Here is a 6,265-nt window from a genome sequence, read left to right on the forward strand (position 1 = left end):
GGCAGAGGCTCAGAGTCTGGGCCTTTCTGCACGGCCTCCCACAAGCACAAGGGCTTTCTGGAGAGTTCCAGCTGCCCCAGCCCCCTGCAAGTAGAGCGTTCCACAAATATTTGTTGAAGGGTTTAAAGGACTGTTCTCTCTGACTCTCGAATCACCATGCCAATCTCCGCACCACCCCTTGCCCGTTGGCACCACAGAACCAGAGGGCAGGGCACCCTGGGGCCTCTGACCTCCTGGTCAAGGCCCTTGTTTCAGAGAAGCCCAGAGGTCAAGGGCAGACGGCCCCGAGGAGGTCCCCTGCTGAATGGTCACTGCAGCACATTCACTCCACAATTCTAAATGAAAAAGAATATAAGCAAAGAATATACATAAGTGTATAACTGAGTCACTTTGCTGTACAGTGGAGATTGGCACAACATTGTCAATCAACTATACTTCATTATAAAACAACAACAACAACAACAAAAAAAAAAAAAACAAGGAAACATGACTTCCCTGGTGGTCCTGTGGTTAAGAATCTGCCTGTCAGTGCCGAAGACTCGGGTTCAATCCCGGGTCCGGTAAGATCCCACACGCTGACGGACAGCTACTGAGCCTGTGCTCTAGAGCCCCCGAGCCACAATGGCCAAGACCACTCGCTGCCAGCGTGAGCTCTGAAGTGTGGACCGCCGAAGCCTGCGTGCATAGAGCCTGCGCTCCACAGCGAAGAGTAGCCCCCACTCACGGCACCTAAAGCCCGCATGCAGCAATGAAGACCCGGCACGGCCAAAAATAAATAAATAAAAACCAAAACAAAACTAACAAAACATAAAAAAAAAAAAGTTGTCTAAAGCCCAGGCTCTGGACTCCCAGTCCAGGGCTCCTGTCTGGGTTCAGAACCGCCTCCCAGAGGAATCTCCAGCTCCGGGTATTACCTCTCGAGACTAAAACTGTTACCCCACACCTCCTCAGGCTCTGGGTTCTAGCAGCCTACTTTTCAGCTGTCTGCACGCCCATGCCGGCAGGGTGCCCTGGGAACAGCGCACCCATCACAGAGCTGGCAAGAGGCAGGGCCTGGATCGTGCCTCGGGCCTGCCTGCCCCGCGAGGCTGGGCTCTTTCTGTCGGGCCGGGCTGTGCCTCACCGTCACCACTACAATACAAAGCGGTCAGTGTCAAGGCCGGCAGAGAGGGGGCTACTGGTTGGCAGAGGTCACGCTGGGCTAGGAGGATCTGGGCGAGGTTGCTGGAAACAGGATTGGATCAGGCTTTGAAGGCCAGGGAGGGCCTGGCAGGAGGAAACGGGAGAGGGAAGCAACTCTGAAGAGGCAGGGGGGCAAATCTGAGAAGCAGCCTGGGGCTTCTCTGACAGAGACAAGAGTGCGCAGCAGGGAGGAGCGGCCATCGAGGCCCCGGGATGCTGAGCAAGCTGCAGGTAAGGCCTTGACTGCAAGTCAGTGAGGCTGGGCTGACCCCTGCAGAAGGCACTAGGGAGCCATTGCAGATTCTTGAGCAGGGGAGCCACATACTCAGATGGGGCTTGGGGGATGGAGAAAAGGTGGGGATATGGAGGAGCGAGTCTCACTAAGTAACCAGCCTGGAGGAGTTTCATTTTTGTAGATAATAAAAGCAGAGACATCACTTTGCTGACAAAGGTCCATCTAGTCAAACCTATGGTTTGTCCAGCAGTCATGTATGGATGTGAGAGTAGGACTGTTAAGAAGGCTGAGCGCCGAAGAATTGATGCCTTCGAACTGTGGTGCTGGAGGAGACTCTTGAGAGTCCCTTGGACGGCAAGGAGATCCAACCAGTCCATTCTAAAGTAGATCAGTCCTGGGATTTCTTTGGAAGGAATGATGCTGAAGCTGAAGCTCCAATACCTTGGCCACTGGATGCGAAGAAATGACTCATTGGAAAACACCCTGATGCTGGGAAAGACTGAGGGCAGGAGGAGGAGGGGGCGGCAGAATATGAGATGGTTGGATGGCATCATTGACTCGATGGACATGAGCTTGAGCAAGCTCTGGGAGTTGGTGAAGGACAGGGAGGCCTGGCGTGATGCAGTCCATGGGATCACAAAGAGTCAGACATGACTGAGAGACTGAACAGCAACAAAATATATAATAAATAAATATATAATCTAGATTTTGATTCCAGGACTTATATGGTCAGATTGGCCATTCCATTGGGCTGGAGATAGGTAAGTTTCAGTGGACAAAGGAGAAACAGGCAGCCCCAAGGCTTGGGAAGGATACGTCATCTAGGCCTTCATAGTAGGTAACTCCAGATACTCTGGGAAAGGGGGGTTGGTTGGGGCTGGAGACTGCTGCTGAAAAGTGAAAAATGTTAGTCACTCAGTCGTGTCCAACTCTTTGCAACTCCATGGACTGTAGCCCACCAGGCTCCTCTGTCACTGAATTTTTGAGGCAAGACCATTGGAATAGTTTGCCATTTCCTCCTCCAGGAGATCTTCCCCACCCAGGGATCGAACCCGGGGCTCCCACACTGTGGGTAGATTCTTTAGCACCTGAGTCATGTTTGCTGCTGGGGTAAACGTTTTCCTGTGCTTTCCTGGGCAGTCTTTCCAGGAAGCTCCCAGGGTAGTCCACATTCATGGGCACCTGGGAGCATTTGGCCCAGAAGCCGAGGTCTTGGGTTCAAGTCACAGCTGTAGACACTCTCACGTGGCCAGATCTCTCCCTCGGGTTCCTCACAAAGTCACCTGATCCACCTGCCTTAGAGGGTCATCATGGGCTTAAATGACAAGCCAGCTCTGAGAGAGCCTGTCGTCTGTGGAGTGTTGAACCCACACGAGCGGTTGTTCCAGGTTCCTTTGAGTAGGCCCTTCACTGAAAAGTTCACCTTGCACCTGAAAGGGTCTTAAAGAAAGATCTCAGCCAGGCACGCAGCAAGGCAGGTGGCTGTGCCCTGCCTGGAGCCAAAGCTGATGAGTCTGTAGGCAGGGCAGGACTGCAGGGATCTCGGGTGGCCTCAGCCTGTGATGACATGGAGCGGGGCTTGAGTTCCTAGCTGGGTCTCTGCGGTGAAAGTACCAGATCCTAGGCGCTAAGCCAGTGGTCAGTGACAAGAGCCCTGGCCCTTTAGCTTTGCAGAAAAGAATTCTCACAAAGACAGGAAGTAGTGAAACAGTGAAGTATTAAGAGGGGGAAAAAAAGTACATTACATTTAGATAGATAGACATATGGGCAGACTCAGAGAGAGTCCCTGAGTTATACCCTCGTGGCACTTTGAATTACTTTTATGGGGGCACTTCTTCCGGGTTTCCTTTGACCAGTTGTTTTGGTTTGCCTGGTTCACAGTTCGTATTGGTATATCTCAGGATCCACCCACGTGTGCGCACACATCTCTTAGCCAAGATGGATTCTACTGAAAAGCGGTCTGGGTAGAACATCCTTTGACATAACTCCCCTGTGGCCTGCAGGGAGCCTTTCTGCGCACGTGTAGTCAGGGAGGTCTCCTGACTTCAAGAACGAGAAATATGTGGTCTGGGCAGGGTCCAGCCCCCTCGCTTTAATTGTCCCACTATTCTGGTCTTGGAGTTTCAGTCAATAGGGAATGAATCTCCAACTTCTTTACCCTGGGGGAGGGGAGGCCCATTGACCTCCTGCCCCACTAAGACTGCCTGAAAACGCCTTGCAGGGGTGGCGATGGGGGCCACTCGGCCACCAGGCTGGACCCAAGACCTTCACCTTGTGCCCAGCTGCACACCTTCTCAGCGGAGACCATGCCAGGCGCAGAGCGAAGTCCTCCCACGCATCTTTCAGAAGCCTTCCGCAGCCTGCCTCTGCCTTCTATCCCAGAGAGCCGGGGGCTGTTTGCTTCCCACTCTTCCTGAGACAGCGCAGAGGTGGCAGGGCCTGGCTCTGGGCCCCTCTCTGCATGAATTCCAGCCAGCAAAGGGAGGATGCAACTCGCCAGGCAGCGGGCAAAGCTCTCCTCCTCAGTCACGCCACTGATGCCTTTGGGGGCAGGCTACGGCCTTTGCGGGCCTGTTTCCACAGCTGTTACGTAAGGTGAGTTACTTGCTTGATCCTTGAACGATCTATGTTTAACTCTCCACCCCGGGGCTCCCAGCTCGGTGCCCATGAGAATGTTTCCTGCATTCCCTCGTTCATTCATTCACTCAGTATTCATTTATGGAGCAGCTCCCGTGCGCAGTATGCTGTGTGGGGGAAGGCGCTTGTGGGGATTCAGGGGTGAGTAAAACAGGGTCCTGTTTCTGAGAACTCACGGTGCAACAGCATAGATGCCCCTAAGCAAGGCCGCGTCAAGGGCCCGCTGGGCTTCCCAGTTTGCCCCTTCTCTCCTCTCCTGTCTGGTTCTAGCCATGCTTCCCACCTACCACCAAGACTTCGTTCGTGCATGATGCCAGCATGGAATGAACCTCCTTTCCATTTCCTTCCGCCCCGGATCTTCTTTTAACTTAAAAGTTTAATTATTCGGCTGTGTCAGGTCTCGGCTGCAGCACGTGGGCTCTCTAGTCCTGGTGCACAGGCTCTGGCCCTCACGAGCTTAGCTGCTCGCACGGCATGTGGGATCTTCGTTTCCCTACCAGGGATCGAACCCAAGTCCCCTGCATTGCAAGGCAGATTCTCAACCACGGGACTGACAGGGAAGTCCCCCACCCCAGGTTTTTAGGGCCCAGTCCAATGTTGCTCCCTCCATGAAGACTTTGAGGATGCTTCCAACCTGAAGTCAGGCACTTTGTGGCTCTCTTCGGGGCATTTATCTCGCCCTTGTATTCTAGTTCCTTAAGGATGCCTGAGTATTACTGATCCGTGGCCCAGAAAACAGGCCCAAGTGCTAGACATCAGGGCATGCGTGTGTGTGTGTGCTAAGTCATTTCAATCTTGTCAGACTCTGTGTGACCCTATGGACCATAGCCCGCCAGGCTCTTCTGTCTATGGGATTCTCCAGGCAAGAATACTGGAGTGGGTCACCATGCCCTCCTCCAGGGAATCTTCCTGACCCAAGGATGGAACCTGGGTCTCTGGTCTCTTCTGCACTGGCAGGCAGGTTCTCTGCCACTACCACCTCTGTTGCCTGTGTCTCACTTCTGGGAGTGCAGGATGGCACCCTACTCATTTCAGGATCCCCAGAACAGCACCCAGGGCCTGGCATGCAGTAGGAGGAAAGAATGGCCACGGCATGTGACCCGCTGCTATCCTGGCGGTAGGGTTAGCGTGGGGGAGGGGGAACCCGGGCAGAGAGGGAGGTCTGGTGAGCTTGGCAAGTAGGAAATGGCTTCAGTGTATGGGGAGGGGACACTGCAGGACCGTCAGATGGCTTCTGTCCCACAAGTCAGGCTTGCAACTTCCCGGGGAACACACAGCTCTGGCCCCTGGGTGTGGGCGGGGGAAGCAGATAAGCTTTCACTGGGCCATCGGCTTTCACTGAGGCTTCCTCCGTGTCCACCCTGCATCCCCACCCCAAGGCCAGGCAGGCATCAAAGGCAGGCTGAGCAGAGAGGATGAGGGCAGTGGTCACAGAGGGGACCCTTGGGCTAAGCACTGCACCCAGGGCATTATGTATGTTAGCTGGCTTTATCCTCTCCTGCTGACCCAAGGTCCAGATCATCTAAATCCATTTAGTGAACGAAGAGGCTTGGATTCAGAGTTGAACTTGCTCCCCGAAGTCTCATAAAAAGAAGGGGAAGGTTTAGGATTCAAACCCAAGATCTTCTGATTCCCAGAGAGGAAGCACTCCTCCATGCCAGCGGAGGGTGCCAGCACCTTGCGACCCTCTCGGAGAGCTGAGAAGGTCAGGAGCAGAGGACAGGGCCCTGGGTGGGAAGATGAGGTCTGGGCTTCCCTACCCCTCAGACTGCCTGCCCCACAGCAGGAAGCGGAAAGGCTGTTAACTCCTGCAAGGGCCCCAGTTGGGTTGGCAGCAGCGGCCCCAAATCCATGGCAGGACAGGAGGCAGGCAAGGACCCCAGAGAGAAAAAGCCACTGTCCTGGAGGTGATGGCTAGTCTTAGGGGACCTGGACCCCCGCGACAAGGGCATCAGGCAAGCTCCCTCCCGGGTTGGCAGGAGAAGTCTGGCCCCCTGGGGACCTGATCTTACAAGAAATCTTTAGATAGTTCTCAGATGGGGTCACACGGCCCAGAGAGCTCAGGTGTCTCCTCCAAGGTCACACCGTGAGCTAAAGGTAAATTTGGGACTGCAACCCAGACTTCCTGCCCCACTGCGGTCCACCGGCCTCGGCCCCGGGTGGGCACTGGCGCGCGCCCCTCCCGCCCAGGTCTCCGCTTCAGGAGGGCGG

Source organism: Bos grunniens, chromosome 17 (genome assembly GCF_055505025.1).
Source record: "Bos grunniens cultivar Pamir isolate PY7600 chromosome 17, Bosgru_T2T1.0, whole genome shotgun sequence".
Taxonomy (NCBI): domain Eukaryota; kingdom Metazoa; phylum Chordata; class Mammalia; order Artiodactyla; family Bovidae; genus Bos; species Bos grunniens.